This window comes from Pyrus communis, chromosome 15, assembly GCF_041283825.1.
Source record: "Pyrus communis isolate YQ-2024b chromosome 15, ASM4128382v1, whole genome shotgun sequence".
NCBI lineage: Eukaryota > Viridiplantae > Streptophyta > Magnoliopsida > Rosales > Rosaceae > Pyrus > Pyrus communis.
The window spans coordinates 17,062,452-17,081,899 of record NC_142579.1 but is presented as its reverse complement, the minus strand read 5'-3'; positions in this window follow the sequence as shown (position 1 = coordinate 17,081,899).

The following is a 19,448-nucleotide window of genomic DNA, read 5'->3' as shown; positions in this document are numbered from 1 at the left end:
CAACAAAGGAGATGTAGGGTCTAGTGCATTGAGCCAAGTACAATAAAGCACCAATTGCACTTAGGTATGGAACTTTAGGCTCCAAAATCTCTTCTTCACCCTCCTTGGGACGGAAGGGATCTCGTTTAGCGTCTAGAGTCTGAACGACCATAGGAGTACTTGAAGGCTTCGCTTTATCTTCATTAAAACATCACAACACCTTTTGGGTGCAGTTTGATTGATGTACTAGGATTCCATCCAAACAATGCTCGATCTCCAAGCTGAGATAATATTGAGTTTACCCAAGATCCTTCATCTTAAATCCGATTTCAAGCGAATGACAATTTCCTCAAACTTTGCGGGATTTTAGTTGAGGTTCATGTCGTCGACATAAACTACAACAATTGTAAATCCAAAATATGACTTTTTGATGAACACGCATGGGTATAGTTCATTGTTCACATAACCCTGACTTGTCAAATATTCACTCAGGCGATTATACCACATCCGCTCGGACTGTTTCAGTCAGTAGAGTGATCTCCTCAATCTAATCGAAAGGGTATTCCATGGTCTAGAACTATTTGAATCAGTTAATGGAAGTCCTTCTGGAACTGTAATGTAGATTTCCATATCTAGATCCCCATAGAGATACGCAGTTACTAAGTCCATAAGCTGCATATTTAGTTTTTCGAAAACTACCAAACTGATAAGGTAGCGGAACATTATGACGTCCATTACGGAGGAATACATCTCCTCCTATTCAATCTAAGGGTGTTGAGAGAAGCCTTGCACTACGAGGCATACTTTGTATCTCACTATTTCATTCTTCTCATTACACTTCATCACGAAAACCCATTTGTAGCCCGCAGGCTTCACATGTGGTGGAGTAAGAGCTACAGGCCCAAACACCTTGCTTTTCGCAAGAAAATAAAGTTTGACCTGGATTGCTTGTTTCCTGTTTAACCAATCTGTTCTACGTTGATATTCATCAACGGAACGTGGTTCAATGCCATCGTTAAGAATGATGTCGATAGTAACTGTATACGCGAATGCATCATCAACAATCATCTTATTCTAATTCCAAACCTCATCCAATCTAGCAATTCTCGGAAGGTTGGTTTGTCTTGTCTAAGACATCATCGTAATCTAGAATAACCTCATGCGTTGGAACATATGAGTAAGGGGTGGTCGGATTTAGACTAGGTCACTAGTTTGTGCCGTTTCCTCTCCGGAGTTGTGAATCCTTTGAACCAGAGGGTCTACCATGCTTCAGGGTAGGAGTAGATGATTTACTAGCCTCCAGTGTATCGGGTTACATGGGAAGTGCGATCGCCCCACCTTCGAGGACGATCTAGCCTTCGAAGGTGGTGTTAGGGCATACGTTCAGTATGTCCATCCTTGCAGGTGCTTTTGAAGCAGGTATATGTAATCTCGCATTTGCTAGATCAGTAAAAGCATCTGGCATGTTTTAAGTAATGCTCTGAAGATCTAGAATATGATGCACTTCAGTTTCAGACTGGGCAATGTGGGGATCTAAATGAGACAAAGTAGGAGTCATCAACGACAATTCGTGGCATTCTATAGGAACGTTATTTTCTTATCTCTCCCTAACGACAGGAAGACTTCCTCATCAAAGTGACAATCCGCAAAGTATGCAGTAAAGATATCTCCTGTCAAGGGCTCTAACTAGCAAATAATTGATGGCGAATCATAACCGACATATATTCTTATTCTTCTTTGAGGACCCATTTGGTACGTAGTGGCGGCGCTATTGGGATGTAGACTGCACACCCAAACACACATAAATGCTAAACATCATGCTCGTATCCAGTAACCAACTGTAATGGTGAATGAGATTGGGTAGCGGTAAGCCTTAGGCGGACCAACATAGCTACGTGCAATATTGCATGGCCCCAGGCAGATAACGGTAATTCGATTAGCATAACCAAAGTCTGAGCTATCATTTGAAGGTGCTTTATGAAAGCTTCTGCCAAGCCGTTTTGGGTGTGAACATGAGGTACAAGATGTTCAACTTCAATCCCAACAGACATGCAATAATTGTCAAAAGTCTGTGATGTAAACTATCCAACATTATCCAGTCGAATGGATTTAATCGAATAATCATGGTAGTGAGCCCTAAACTTAATGATTTGAGCTAGGAGTTCGCAAATGCAGCATTGCATGTAGACTATAAGCAAACATGTGACCAACGCATCGATGCATTAACCAACACCATGAAGTATCTAAATGGTCTGCATGTTGGTTGGATAGGTCTACAAATATCCTTGTGAATCATCTGAAGAAACTTAAAGGGGTCGTGAATAATCTTTGTAGCTGAGGGTTGAATATTCAACTTTCCTATAGAGCATGCTTTGCATGGTAAATGGTTGGGATAAGATTTTGGGTGATGTCTATGTGATACTTTGAAGATACGGCGCATCATATATTGTCTAGGATGTCCCATTCGATCATGCCAAAGCAGAAGAGTGCTTTGGAACCCAGGCATAAAGCCGGCCACATGGTGGGTCTCCACGGATCGAATGGTCGTTATGTACAAACCACTCGGGAGACGTTCCAACTTCTCGTGAATAGGCTTCTGGCCATATTCGTAAGAAGTGATACAAAGAAATTCAGAATCATTCTCTTCAATGGTTTCAACATGATATTGATTATCTCAAATATCCTAAAGCTCAGCAACGCTCTTCCGAAACGTGGAGAATAGAGGGCTTCTTTAATGGTTAATTTAGTACCATTAGACAACATTATAAAAGGCCTTTCCGTATCCTTCGATCAGGTTGGATGGGCCTGAAAGGGTTGTCAAAGGTGCATTTTTAGGTACAAAGTTAGTAAAATAGTGTTGCTCATGCAAGATGGTGTGCATGGTAGCACTATCAACCAGACAACTAACTTCCCCACTAGTCATACCTAGAAATAAATTAATTGAATCGGTCACATGCATAAATATAATTTCATTCATTCAATTAATCAATCACGAAATAATATCCATAAAAATATTTATCCATAATTCAAAACAAACCAAAAACCCAACAAATAATTCCGAAGACTTAGAAAAATTGTCCAAAAATTTAAACCATAAACCTAGAAAAATAGGGGGTTCGGCCACTAAGGTTGTAAAACACCCTAACATGTTTTAAAAAACATAAAACTTTATTCTTCCATGGAAGTGGATGCCTCCTGAAAAATCTGAAACCTCTATAATTGTAGTAGCATTTTCGGGATGTTCCACATGCACAAAGTTAGTCTCACGACAGGAATGATACTTGGAATAGCCTCGCAGGTAGCTTGGCATACACGTGACCAATGATCCTTTGATCCACAACGATAGCATATGTCTAGTTCAATGGAAACTGATTGAATGGTAGTTTTTCCCTCATTCTTGAAGTTTAGGGTCTTACGGGTAAGGGGTTGGTGTTTATGGGTCAAATTTCCTCCCTTAGGTGTGCCTCTTCTTTGTTGAACTTGGTAGGGCCTGCTACAACGGGGATTCCATTGATTATGGCTGCTAGAATTAATCACATGCGCTTCAGGCAAAGCGTTCAAGCCAGTAGGTCGAGCTTAATGATTCTTCGTCAAAAACTGGTTCTGCTTTTCAGCAATAAGTAAAACAAAGATCAAATCCAAAAATTTGGTGAACTTCTATGGCTTATATTGTTGCTGCAGTACAATATTGGTGACATTGAAGGTCAAATAGGTCTTCTCCAAAATATCCTCTTTGGTTAAGTCCTCTTCATAGAACTTAAGCATTGATCGATTCTACAAACTTCAGAGTTGTATTCATTTACAGACTTAAAGTCTTAGAAGCGTAAATGTTGCCAATCGTGTTTTGCTTCAGGCAAGTATTGTTTTTTTGTTGATCAAAGCAATTGGCCAAATCAACCCAGAAGGTGTATGGGTCCTCTTCAGCGAGGCACTCAGTCTGCAGTGCATCATGGATATGTCTTCGAATGAAGATCATAGTAGTAGCTTTCTGAGCTTCGTTGATAGGTTTCTCGATGGTGGCTTGAAGACTTTTTGTAGTAAGATGGAGCTTCACGTCTTGAACCCACTTTAGGTAGTTGATAACTCATATATTTCATACATTTATACCATCCATTCCTAGCCCCTTTGTGATATTTTTGAGTTAAACTAGTTGCACTTTACCCTCTTTTGTGTTAGTGTGCAGCTAATCGTATTTTGGAGCTCAGTTGAGGACAAATAAGGCAAAATGGTGCTAAAAGTGGAGAATTGAATAAGGATGCTCATGTAGACAAAGAATTAAAAGTAGAAACTGAATATGGTGATGAATATGGCTCTTTATAAGACCAATAACAGCAAAAAAACGTCAGAATTAAATGCCCAATTACTGGGATGTATTGGCAATCTGTAACAGCCTCTTTAACCTTATAAAACTAAGAGTTTCAACTACTTTTACACAAGGCTTCCCTTGGGGATGCCCATAGCTCTCTCTCTCTTCTCTTTCTTTGGCCTTTCTTCCAGAAACAAAACCTTATTTCCCTTCACCATCCGCTGCAACTGAAGAAACCATGTAACTGCGCTATTTTTGGAGAAGTTCAACATCAAAATTGCTTCAAGGGGGTTTCTTCTATGAACTTTAATTTCACTCATGTTGTTCTTGATATTAATATATTTTGTAATCATGTTCTATAATTAAGTTCATAGCTGGGGAATTCGATGTAGCCTTTCAAACCTACTCTACGTTATTAAGTTAAAGTATTCAAATTCCCTGTGTGCTTGTTTCATTCACTGATTTTATAGTATATTTTGTTTGTTAATCTTAATGTTTGATCACCATTAGGACTGCTTTTGAATTATTTGATCAAGGTTATAGTACACATCATGCTTAATCTTGGTAGACATGTGAATGAATGAAGAAATTGCTATGCATACATCCTGCAATGTGATTTCTTTGGTTCTTTGAAGTTTTCTTGTTCTTAATGGATTCTTAATTGGTAATCTAAGTTGAACATCACAACTAGGTTGCAGATTAAGAGTACTTGATCACAACCACACATCAAATGGATGATCATAAATAAGTAAAACGAACCCTAGTTGTAGATTGGAGAGATGAATGCGTTTTGACTTAATTTCATGGCATTGCCTTGTAATGGTGAAATCGGTATCCCTAGTTCCATACCCATCGTTTCTGAATCAATCTATCATTCATATTTACATTCTCTTGCATTTTAAGTTACTTTACTTCTTAAACAAAAAATCTAAATTTAGTTTTCATTTTCATTGTTAGTGAGGGTTCACATAAAGCTAGTAATTTGTAGAGTTTTAGTCAGTCCCTGTGGTTCAACACCCTTACTTGTGCCATTATACTATCCTTATATTTGCACTTGAAATGAACACAACAGTAGTTTCTTCCAAATACTTCCAAAGCGAAATCGAGCTTGTTCAAGTTGGGCATGTTCCTAAAATAGAAGGTACCCAAAAAACGTGGTTAGTCATATGGAAAGCCATAGACATGCATTGTAGAACATTCAGGGTTCTATAGACATGTATTGGTTTAATTTAACCATGAAAGTGATGCGTGATTTATACGCACACAAATTAAACCCTCTTTTTGTCAATTGTAGTATAAGTATAAGTAGGGATTATTCTGGACCGGGGATTAAGAGGGATTGTTAATCACTTGGATTTGACTCAAAAACATAAAAACAAAGTTAAAAACGTTCACAAAGACTCAAATGACTCAAAACAAGTTCAAAAGACTCAAAACTGCCTAAAAACACTAACTAGGCAGTTTCTGACCTTAACCCCAATGTTGGACGAATTTAGGATTATGGCTTGATTCAAACGTAAAATAACAATATAAAACACTATACTAGACTCAAAGAATGCAAAACTAAACTTTAAAACACTAAAACAAACCAAAAGACTCAAACATCACCCAAAACACTCAAAACAGCCTTAAAATCACTTTCTGGGCAGTTTTGAGCACTTTGGTGAATTTGGACGAATTTTGGGAAATAAATTGAATCAAAACACTTTAAAACATAAACTAAACAAAGTCTAAACACTAAAGAACAAGAAAGTAAAGGGGGGGGGGGTTAGGTTTTGACGAATTTAAACTAAAAGAACAGATTGTAAGTAAAAGCAAAATGTAAATGTGAATGTGTGATAGAATTGAATGGAATGAAGGCTAGCTAAGGGGTTCATCTCCATACATGTTATACTTGCATAATAAAATGATTTCCAATTGCATTTCAATAAACTATGATACTCAACACCCCAAGTTAACCGTGATGCACTAATTAACCTTCAAATCTTCCTAACGTTATTGAATTGGATGATGCATGCGACAATTCAAAACATTCCCCACAAGTCCTCAACATGAATGCATAGAAGAGGTACAAGCAAGAATCATTACGCTCTATGAAAATTATAAGTGTTGACGAGGCATTCGTTACTATGATTGCATGAAACTTATGCCAAGAATTTGTTTAACGCGATTGTTTATAAGCAACCTCCACTACTTGTGAATATAAGTTCGTAACTATTAGGTGAAACTCACTTATATTCTAGCGTCATATTCATGCATGAAAATTAAGCGCGCATTCTCAATAAACATACATAAATAAGTTATCAATCAAACGGTTAAACAAATTGAATCCACAACTTATGAAACGCAATTAGAAGTAATCAAATCAAAATGCAAGCATAAACATATATTTCGAATTCCCCCCTAGCCAAGGGGGGTTTAGTTGAATTTAAACATTGGAATCAAAGAAACACCTAAACATTCCAACAACTCAAACTTGAATTGTATGAACGTTTAGGCACTCTTCTCTTCCATTCCTCATACATACAAAACAAATAGTATTGAAATTAAACATTGAAATCAAAGAAACACCTAAACATTCCAACAACTCAAACTTGAATTGTATGAACGTTTAGGCACTCTTCTCTTCCTCTTCGTTGTAGCACAAGGTCTAAGGATAGTTTGATGGTGTGAATGGTTTGGGGAGTGGTTGGAGTGGCTGCAATGGAGGAGAAAAGTGTTTTGGTGGCTGCTGCAAGGGTGTGGAGAGGTTTTGACGAATTTCTGGAATATGGAAGAGTGAATGAATGAAATGTGTATGCAATGGATGCTTATTTATAGGTGAAATGGGGGGAACATGACAGCTAGGAGGGAATGTGGCTGCATGTTTGAATGATTAAAGGATGCATGTGGGTTGGAATTGCATGTGCAATGAATATATGGCTGCATGTGCAAGGGGACAATCTGAAAATGCATGTGAAAGCATGTGTTGGCTGCAATGATGAAATGGATGGGAGTGCATGTGGCTTAATTAATTAAAGGGAGTGCATGTGCAATGTTTTAAAGGATGGAATGCATGTGAATATGATGGAAATCTGATGGGAGATGGAATGGGATGTTTTGCATGTGAATTAAAGAGTAAATGCATGTGAATTAAAGAGTGAATGCATGTGCAATGACAGCTAGGTTGAATATGCATGTGGAATGGCTGATTTATTTGAAGATGCATGTGCAATGAAGTGGAATGACAGCTAGGTTATGATGATGAATGCATGTGGCTGATTTAATTGAATAGGAAAGTATGTGGATTTAATGGTTTAAAGGGTGAATGCATGTGGATGCATGTGTTGATGAATGGGATTAGGAAAGGTTTAAATGTCCTAAAACTAAAGGGAACAAGGTTCCAACACTTTGGTCTTCAATTAGGTCTTCAATTTCGTCCAACACTTTGGCTCCAAGCATAAGCTATCCATCCTTAGTCCAAAAGTGCTCCAAAAGTCTCCAAAATGCATCTTTTTGCTCCTTTAGCCCTTTGGACCTACAAACACACGAAAATAGCTTAAAGTACTAAAATAACTAAAGAAACATAACGTAAATGCACGAGAACAAGCCATTTAAGTCGCATGAATATGCTCCTATCAAATACCCCCACACTTATCTTTTGCTAGTCCTCGAGCAAAACAAAACAAAAGAAACCAAAAACAAAACAAAACGAACAAAACACAACCTATACCTTCCAACAATCGTCTCAGGGATTTCCAATGCACATGACAAGTTAAAAATCATTATTCCCACAGATTTTAGCCATCTTTACACTTAAGTACATTTTTAATCATAGTCACCACATACTAGTTCACAATTAAGCATTTAAAACCATGTTTTGAATGTAGTAACATGCCTTAGAGAATTCCCTCAATTCCTTACTAGATGTACTCTCGCTTTTCACACAGATTTTCTAACTTCACACCCTACACTAGTTATATGTGAGAAGATTGATGTAAACATGAAAACGAACACTCACATATATGTATCATAAAGAGAGCAATTTCTGGAGTTAATAAGCATGTTTAGGTATGATCTCATGAATGGATTGCTACTACTTAGAAGCGAGAACCAGTGACACCATAAGCTTATACCAAGTTCAAACTCCACAAATTGAAACACATAACAATCAAGATAGAAGTCAAAGGGTTGTAACGAGGCTAGGCTATTGGCTAACAATGAAAGGTGAAGGATAAGCAAACATTCTTAAAGCAATAGTGAGCAAAGTATTGAATTAGGTACTTAGAATTCCCTTTAGAACGCAGAAGTCAACTTTGAACACCCAAGGGGAAGTCACAAAACTTAGGGCCATATTCAACTTTTTGGGCCCTTTCTTCAACAATCACACTTGTGAGTCCATTCTCACTTATTTTCACTCTTTTTCTTTCTTTTCTTCTTCTTTTTCTCACATTTTTTTTTCTTTTTCCCGTGCCTCCTTTAAGACTTAGGCACATACATACACACAAAAATCCCTTCCCCCACACTTATTTTCTGCAACATATTAATCAAAAGGAATTCATTATCCGTCATGCTTACTATGCTTCAAGAACAAGGGTACGGATGGTCCTAATCTAGGCTAGGTGAGGATGATATGGGTTAACAAAGAACATGGGCTAAACAAGGCTCAACGGGGTTAAAACTTACAACATATACGAAATATGGGAAGTAAGGCTATTTGGCTATGGTGGCAACTACACAACTTCATCTTGATATATGTTATGCAATTCAATGTCATGCTTTGAATGAAACGGATATAAGTTCTAGCATTTAGTTCTATCATGATACAATTGCATTCTAAGTAGCAACCAAGCAAGGATAATGAGATCATGCAACAACTTTAGAAAACAAAGAATCACAGAAAATAACTCTCCAAAGAAAGTAATGGCTCGAGTCTCACAGGGATGTAGCGTTATTATGAGTTTCTTCCTTCAAGCATGTTACAAAAACGAAATTTTCTTTTATGATTGCATGTGAAGTCATACATTATAACCATAACCAAGCATATACCAAGAGTAAATCAAACTTTCATCCATGTTTATAACTCTCTTTAACAGTCATGCAATTACAAACCAAATCCTTATCATTGTGTTGGAAGGTACCCTAAGACACAAACACACAAAAACGACTCAAAACACTCTTTTTAGGCTTTTCGAAACATGTTTTTCAAATTTTTATGTGATTTTCGGAGTTATAAAACAAAACATACTAAAACACTCTAAAACAACTTAAAAACACCTTAAAACAGCAAGGAACAACATTTGAAGTTATGGGTGATAAAATCCCACGAATTTGCATCAAAACACTTTAGTTACCCCCCCACACTTAAATCAAACATTGTCCTCAATGTTTTAAGCATAGATTCACACAAAACATAAGTAAACACACAAAAAGCAACTAAACATATTAAACATGGCATAATGTAATTAACAAAGAGAAGAGTTTAGGGACGCAAATCTGGTTATGGAGTGTAAATTCCCTCTTCTCCTTGGTGATTGCATTGAGGCTTTGATCTTTGTGATTCCACAGGCTTACTCTTGAACTGGTTTCTGCCCATCGTTGATTTTCCTTTGTGCTACTTCTTGAACTGGGCAGTAGGATGGTTCTTTTGGTTTCCCCCGAAGGTCTGAGCTTCCTCCTGTTATCTGTTTCTTTGTTCAATCTTTGCAGGAGTGGTCCCTTCTCTGGAAGTGTAACAACCGTTGAAGATGACTACTCGAGAGCAACGCTAGGTAAGCAATCAGGAATAGATTCCAGGCAGTTGGCTCCAGATCGGAAGACTGACTCCAAGTGCCGGCTGATTGCTTCTTTTACTTTGCCATGCAAGTAAGAACAAGGACAAAGAAAAAGACAGGGAAAGAGCATGATATGAGATACTTTTGCTTTTGACCTTGATGATATGAGATACCTTTGCTTTGAAGAAGCGGTGAATGAATCAGCACATGCTTCAATCCGCCGTTTCCTCCTGGGTCATATGTACTCCAGGCATCTGGTATCATCTTTGGGGAAGAAGAAAGAATTGAGTATTTTGAAAGGCTTTGCTGGGAGTGCGCCCTCAGAGGTGAGGGAGAGTTGGGCATTTTCTTCAGGTTTGCCCTGCCATAAAAGACGAAGGTCGACATATATAGAGATAATATCAAGTGGTGGTACTTTTTACCCTTGTCGACAAACGTTTTGATCCCGCAAATCCGGCTCTTTGAAATAGTGGCGCCTCTTCGATCTTTGAATACGCCTCTTCGATTTCTGAGCAGGCGCCCCTTCGATTTCTGAACGACGCCCCTTCGCTTTCTGAACGACACGTGGTAGTGCAGATGCGGCTCCTTTTGACAAAGCTGCACGCGTCTTCTGAAAAGCAGAGAAAGCGTCGCCGAACTTTGCGCTTGTCGGCTAAAGATGTGTAGATGCGATGATGGCCTCCACGTGTTTTCAGCTTTGTCAGAAATCTTTTGACAAAGTTGAACGCGTTTTCTGAAAAGCCGAGGGAGCGTCGCCTAAATTACGCCGGAAAATCCGGCTCTTTGAATCGGTGGACGCGTCGTCTTGGCTTTTTATAGAGCTATCAATCACCCCAACACACACACTTTGAAGATTTCCCATTCCTGAAACTCGACTCCGGCCCTTTGTGAAATTTTAACTCCATCCACCCCTTCTCTTTGAACACTTTTGAAAAAAATGGCAAACTCATCGAACCTTAGCTTAGATTTAAGTCTCAGCAGCGATCCGGTTGCGCCCCGTCAAGGTAATGTATGGCGCCCTTCTTTTTTATCTTCTAACGGTCCTCTTTCAGGTGAAGACTCTGTGATGCAGGACGCCACAACAGCTACAATAGTAGCTAAAAACCTCCTCACTCCGAAAGATAGTAGGCTGCTGTCAGGACGGTCCGATGAGTTGGCCGTTCAAGAGTCCCTCGCACTTAGTGTTCAGTGTGCGAGTTCTGTGTCCAACATGGGCCAACGCCTGCTTGCTCGGTCCCGCCAAGTGGAATCGTTGATGGCAGAGGTGGAAAGACTTAAGCAAGAGATCCAGCAGCTTAAGTACGAGAATAGAAGTTTGCATGTGCTTGCAAATAACTATTCGTCGGGGATGAAGAGGAAGCTTGATGAGCTGCAAGAATCTGAGGGTCGAATTCACAGTGACCGTCAAAGGCTTGCGTCTTATCTCCAGAGGCACCTTTTTCCTGGGTCATCCAGCGCTTGGCCAAGTATTGAGGCCTGGAATGCTCTAACTCCGATGCCTCCCGCTCCGATGGCTTCCGCTCCGATGCCTCCCGCTTCTATGCCTCCCGCTTCTATGCCTTCCGCTTCTGCGCCTCGTAGTGGGCCTTCACGCAAACAACCTTTGTGAAGCTCCACCTTTCTCCATGTTTAGTATCTTTCTCTCTCTTTTTTTTTTTTTTTTTTTTTTTTTTTATTTTTTTTTTTATTAACATAAATAAAATCAAACGGCATGGAATTGGTCCTTGAATGGAAGGTGATACTTGAAGTGAACCGGCAATGGTTTGAATTCTAGTGTAGGTGCCTGATTCATAAAAAACAGCAAGTTAGTATATGTCAAATGAATATATGGCTGCATGTGCAAGGGGACAATCTGAAAATGCATGTGAAAGCATGTGTTGGCTGCAATGATGAAATGGATGGGAGTGCATGTGGCTTAATTAATTAAAGGGAGTGCATGTGCAATGTTTTAAAGGATGGAATGCATGTGAATATGATGGAAATCTGATGGGAGATGGAATGGGATGTTTTGCATGTGAATTAAAGAGTGAATGCATGTGCAATGACAGCTAGGTTGAATATGCATGTGGAATGGCTGATTTATTTGAAGATGCATGTGCAATGAAGTGGAATGACAGCTAGGTTATGATGATGAATGCATGTGGCTGATTTAATTGAATAGGAAAGCATGTGGATTTAATGGTTTAAAGGGTGAATGCATGTGGATGCATGTGTTGATGAATGGGATTAGGAAAGGTTTAAATGTCCTAAAACTAAAGGGAACAAGGTTCCAACACTTTGGTCTTCAATTAGGTCTTCAATTTCGTCCAACACTTTGGCTCCAAGCATAAGCTATCCATCCTTAGTCCAAAAGTGCTCCAAAAGTCTCCAAAATGCATCTTTTTGCTCCTTTAGCCCTTTGGACCTACAAACACACGAAAATAGCTTAAAGTACTAAAATAACTAAAGAAACATAACGTAAATGCACGAGAACAAGCCATTTAAGTCGCATGAATATGCTCCTATCAGAAAGCTACGGGTTTTATGTGGTATGTTTTGAATGAAACTTCGGGTTTCAAAGGTACTAAATTCGAAACTACAGGTTGAATTTAGTTATAAACATCGAGTTCATTTGTAGGGGTTCCTGCAAGAACATAGAATATAATATACAACTAAGTGTGGTGAATTTGTGGATTGCTTTAAGAACCCAAGTGTGAATGCTTCGGGACTACGCATGATAGTCAACGGTTCAAAGAAAAGAAATAATTTATTGAATTGTTAATTTCTAAATAGTGAGTTTCATGCCAATAATTTTGGATTAATTGTCAAATTAATGGTCTGGTGAGGGGAGGAATGGGGGAGGCGGTGGGAAGGGGACATGGGCCCATCACATATGTTGGCCTAAGGTCTACGTGCGAAGCCCAACTGTGGGCTAGCTATAATTTTGGGCCGTGGGAAACAAGCCCAGCCTCTTGGGCTGGCGGTGGTGGTCAAGGGCCGTGATAGGTGGCAAAATCCACCAAGCCAAAGCTTGCTGCAGGCAAGCCAAGGCTAGGGCAAAGCCCAGTAAACACAAAGGCTTACTAGCAGGTTGGGCTAGGCTGTAGGCCAGCCATGGCGTCGAAACGACGCTGTCTTGGTGATGGCGTGGCTGCAGGCCAACCATGTCGGCTCGGCTGTGCAGCATGGAGTTGCGACTCAATCGCAAAAAATCCCAAATTTTTTTATTTTTTATTTTTTTTCGAATTCTGAGGTTTAAAAACCCTAATTGCTTCTAAATTAATTTTCGATACTTTGACTCATAAATTCCACATAGCATAATTGGGTATTGCATGAACAAATATATATATATATATTGACAAAATATATGAACACATATGCAATATATATAATTGAAAGAAAAATATAAATATAGGGGGGTTCATGCATCACGGGGAATGTTTTCATGCTTCAAGGTCGTTTGAAATATCTAAATTTATTTTAAATAACCTGATTGGAAGAAAATGATTAAGCCTTCGATTGTGTAGAAGAGCCTCCTCCTACGATCCTTCAATTCCTTAGCTTTTGGCAAAAGTGTGTTGATAACGTGTTGTAGGCCTAATTTACTGAATTATATTTAGGACTAGAAAAGGAGAGGGCCAGCGGGAAGAGAAGAAGATGGGAGAGATGTAATTATGAGATGTGTGTTGTATCACCCCATTGTGCCTTTATTTATAGTAGCAAGATAGGTTAAATCCTTACCCTAATAGGATAATAACTCTAATAGAATAATACCTATTAAAAGGAATATTCCAAGATATCCTAGATACACTAGGATTTATACAATCACATTCCTAATGTAATATGACTGCAACATAAATATCATAATTTAAGGTTAATTCGATAATTATTTCAACTTTTATTTTTATTTTAAATTGGAAATTTGTTTGGTTACTATTTTCAGTTTTTGGTTTTTTTTTTTTTCTTTTTTTATAGAAAACTATAAGCGAAAAACTTTAAAACAAAAGTCAAATTTTGAAAACTTAAAACTATTTTCAATTTTCGGTTTACATTCTAAGAGATGATTATCACACACCGTTTTTAACTTTTCACATACCCTCTTATTTCTAGCTATTAAATTTAATAAATCAAAACAAAAACAACAAACAACATTATGCAAGGGTGTGTATGAGGCTAAAAAGTGCGAGTGTTTATCATTTCTCTTCATTTTTTTGGTTTTTAGTTTTCATTTTCTTCAAAACTAAACGTAGTTACCATACTAGTTTCCAGTATTCAAAAAAAATAAAAACTATTAAAAATGCAATGATTATCAAACGGTTTCTTAGTAATATTTTATGACCCAATAATTGTTATTTAAAAAAAAAATAAACATAAACTTCATTAATTGAAGAAGATGTTACAGGAGATAAACATAAAAACAAGTTGCAATAGATGAAAAAGACAAAGAATCCCAAGCATGATAACTATCATGCCCTGATCCTGAGATACGCCCATAATTGTGGTGCGACAGAAGGACAGTAGCAGTACAATATAAAAATTCATAGAGTCACTAAGACTTATACATATAATATACATTAGAGCATCAACGGAATAACTTACAACAAAGGGTCGCAATACCTACTCTCAAGTGCACTACCTTCACAACTACACCACCTGAAATCTTCTCCTCTAACCACTACCAGTTACTTTGCAAAATAACCCTATACTGTGGGAATGACGCACCGGGCAAATCAAAACCCAGATAAGCTACAAAACTTGTGTGAGCAACAATAACACAACATAAGTGAAAATAAAAAGTATCGAATGATTAAATGTCAAAGTACTGCTACATCTACATAAGACATTTCTTTCGTATACCATATCAACCACCAATATCATCACTGTCAATATTATTCCACCGTTCTCTTCAGATTGTGACTCACCACTCCCCTTTCATCATTTCCAAATAATCACCAGGGTCCGACAACCACATATTTCATAATTTAACCACTATACACCTTATTATTACGTATAAGAATGTTTATTCAATTTTGAATCCCACCACACGTCTATCAAGATAACATTCAATCATCACACAACCCAAAGTTAAGTAGGAATGACACAACATCAATAATACAATCACATGTAGGAATGAGATTGGTACCTTTTTCATTATTGCAATTCTTCGTTAAGAGTAGGAATGAGTCACATCCGAATCCATTATCTTTTAGGCAACACTATCATGTAAACTATTTGATTCAATACTTTCTAGATTGAGCCACACAGGCTTTCAATCTAATTTTTCATATATGTAATAGGTACTAGTCTAGGGCTATAGAGAGATACAATTCGGCCAAAGCCTACAATAGGCAACTGATCAGGATATGGTCCCTCATTGCGGATTAACAAAGGAGAACCACTCTTGAGAACATTATGTAGGTAGTGACCCCCCGTAGTGGATTAACCAAGCAGAGTCACTCCTACGAACACTATAGGTAGTGATCACCCATCACGGATTAACCAAGCACGATCACCCCTAAATACGTATGTATGGCCATACATAAGTAATAAGGATTGCCCATCACGGATTAACCAAGCACGATCCCAAAGTATGGTCCGCCATTGCGGATTAACCCAGCAGGACCATCCTTGTACCATTGCTATATAGTGCAGATTTCGATTTTATCCTACATTACCCCATGGACTAGGTTAGCGGTCCTCTACTAGCCCTCACATATCACAATCATTTCAAGCATAGCACACACACACACATATATATATATATATATATATATATTTCAATAGCACCATCAAATAAACATAGCATAGTAGCACACATTTCCATATAATCATTTGCAAATCCATGTTATATCCACATAGTATATAACAAGGAAATTCTCGTGGGTAATAACCATATCATATAATATTAATGTCACAAACCTGGGTTATTGCACTTCTAGATTCACAAACTCCACCTCCAATAACCTAATAAAACATACAAATCCTACTTAGGAAACTTAGCAGGAGCGACAAGTAAAATGAGGCCCAGTGCCACTTGCACGTAAATCCAAACGCACGCCAGCCGGGAATGACACGTCATCGTGATGAGCAACTAAGCTCCATCAAGCCTCAACAACATTAGAAAAATAAATGACACTCTAGAGTAAAGTACTTTGACTAGAACGTCAACTGTCGATAAGGTAGGTCCACTAAGGTCAACAATCTAAGATTATTCAATTTGGACAATCCACTCATTGGATTCTTGATCCGTAAGTTCTCAAAGGTCCAAAACTAATAACTAGGGTGCTTACAAAATTGTACGACAATCCAACGATTGGATTGTCGTCAATTATAGAAGCAACTGGCGGTCCAAACTGATCACCACACCAAACTATTGAATTTTGGGAAACTAAGGAAGACATAGGTTCACATGGTCACTAGAAGGTATTTGGTACTTAGACAACACTCGTGGACCGTCCCTCACCCCACCACATGCGGTGGTAGACAAGGTGGAGGGTTTAGAAAACCCAAATTTTCAACATTAACTAAATGAGCTCAAATTTACGTGTTAGCTAGAGCTCAACAAGGGAAACATTTTTCATAACTATGCCAAAGACAAATTCTAACCAAAAAGATTAGAAGAGTAGATGAAGTTTCATACCTCACTCGAAGGAAATGGTTGTCAGAATCACTGGAAAAATGACAAAATCGTCGGAAATCCACAAGACTTTGCAACCTCAAACTGGAAAAATGGATAAATAAAAAAAATAAAAAAAAAATAAAAAAAGGGAAATCTAACACTACATAGATGTAGGGCTCATCAATAGGACACCAAGATCACCCAAAATGGTGGTCGGATGGAGGAGAAACTAACGGGTCAAGTTGGCAGGTCGGCGACCCGATTACACTCAAAAAGGGTCTGAAATCAGGCGCTCATTTTTGGGAGTTCCGGACTTTCTGGAGGTTCTCCCTCCAATTATAGCATTTTGGCCAAATTGCCAAAATGCCCCCAACCTCAAACAACTCTAACTTCTTCGTTTTAACTCAAAATTGAGATTTGTTTGCGCCTATGCACTCATGGAATTAAGCTCTGCCTAACCAACTCAAGAGTTGACCAAAAAGTTCTAATAAAATTCAAAATGGCATAAATACCCTTCACTTCACTTTTCTCAAAACCGAAGAATTAACGAACTAACTTCAATTAAATCTCCATAATATGTCAAAAATAAAATAAAATACCAATTTTAGAAATGGGATATCACATCCTCCACACCTTATAAAAATTTCGTCCCCAAAATTTTCATAAGCCAAGCTACAAGAAACAACCACACTACTTCCTCGAACTCGAAATTGACTACCACGTCATCAACATTGGATAAGTAACTCACCCTTCTAATCGACACTAAGAACATAACCAAACTTCACTTTGATACTTCAAGAAATCGAAAAATAGGAATTCAAGAAGTATCCCCCACTAACACTTTTTGTCCATCAAATCCAACATGGGGATTTCAAGACAATGGTTTCACTACAAAACTAACTTCAACCTCCACAACTAACTCACTTTGGAAACTCTAGTCACCAACTTCAAAAGAACCAACGTTCGCAGATAAAACACTTGGAACGAGAAGATGACGAAACTGACACAAATCCAATCACCACAACCAATGTAAATGATTCGAACAAACGGTCAACTAAATTACCCATTCATACCCCATAAACTAGAAGTACTAGTCTCTCACTCTAAGGTTTGCCAATCTAAGGAAACTCGAAGTTTGACACCAGTAATCCCACAAGGCAAGCATCAGCGTCCACTGAAAATTTAGAGGTTCAGGGACCAATGCTCTGATACCACCAAAAGTTGTCATGCCCTAATCTCGAGAAACGCCCGGAATAGACATGCGACTGAAGGACAGTAGTGGTACAATATAAAATACATAGAGTCACTAAGACTCATACATATAATATACATCAGAGCTTCAACAAAATAACTTACAACAAATGGTGGCAATACCTACTCTCAAGTGCACTTCCTTCACAGCTATACCACCTGAAATCTTCTTCTCTAACCGCTACCAGTTACTCTGCAAAATAACCCTATGCCATGGGAATGGCGCACCTTGCAAATCAAAACCCAGATAAGCTATAAAGCTCGTGTGAGTGACAATAATACAACATATGTAAAAATAAATAGTATAAAATGATTAAATTTCAAAGTAGTGCTACGTCCACACAGGACATTTCTTTCGTATACCGTATCAACAGTTAATATTATTCCGTCATTCTCTTTAGATTGTGACTCACCACTTGCCTTTCATCATTTCTGAATAATCACAAGGATCTAATAGCCACATATTTCATAATTTAACCACCATACGCCTCATTATTACGTATAGGAATGACACAACATCAATAATACAATCAAGTGTACGAATGAGATTGGTACCTTTTTCATTATTACAATTCTTCGTTATGAGTAGGAATGAGTCACATCCGAATCCATTATCTTTTAGGCAATACAATCATGTAAACTAATTGATTCAATCACCACTTTCTAGATTGAGCCACATAGGCTTTCAATCTCATTGTTCATATATGTAATATGTACTAGTCTAGGGCTATAGAGAGACACAGTTCAGCCAAAGCCTACAATAGGCAACCGATCAAGATGTGATCCCCTATTACGAATTAACCAAGCAAAACCACTCCTGAGAACATCATGTAGGTAGTGACTCCCTATAGCAGATTAACCAAGCAGAGTCACTACTACGAATACTATAGGTAGTGATCACCCATTATGGATTAACCAAGCATGATCACCCTTAAACACGTATGTATGGGCATACCTAAGTAATAAGGATCACCCACTGTACATTAACCTAGCATGATCCCAAAGTATGGCCCCCCATTGCGAACTAACCAAGCAGGACCATCCATGTACCACTGCTACATGGTGCAGATTCCAATTTTATCCTACATTACCCCATGGACTGGGTTAGCGGTCATCTACTAGCCCTCACATATCACAATCATTTCAATCATAGCGCATATATATTCAATAGCACCATCAAGTAAACATAGCATAGTAGCACACATTTCCATATAATCATTTGCAAATCCATGTTATATCCACATAGTATATAACAAGGAAATTCTCGTGGGTAATAACCATATCACATAATATTAATGTTACTCACCTGGGTTCTTTGCACTTTTATTCATTAACTCCACCTCCAGGAGCCTAATACAACACACAAATCCCACTTATGAAACTTAATAAGACCGACATGTAACATGTAAATCGAGAAGCACGTCAACTGGGAACGACATGTCATTGTTATAAGCAACTAAGCTCCATTAAGCCTCAACAACATTCTAAAAACAAACGACATTCTAGAGTAAAGCACGTTGACTAGAATGTTAACCGTCGATAAGGTAGGTCCACTAAGGTC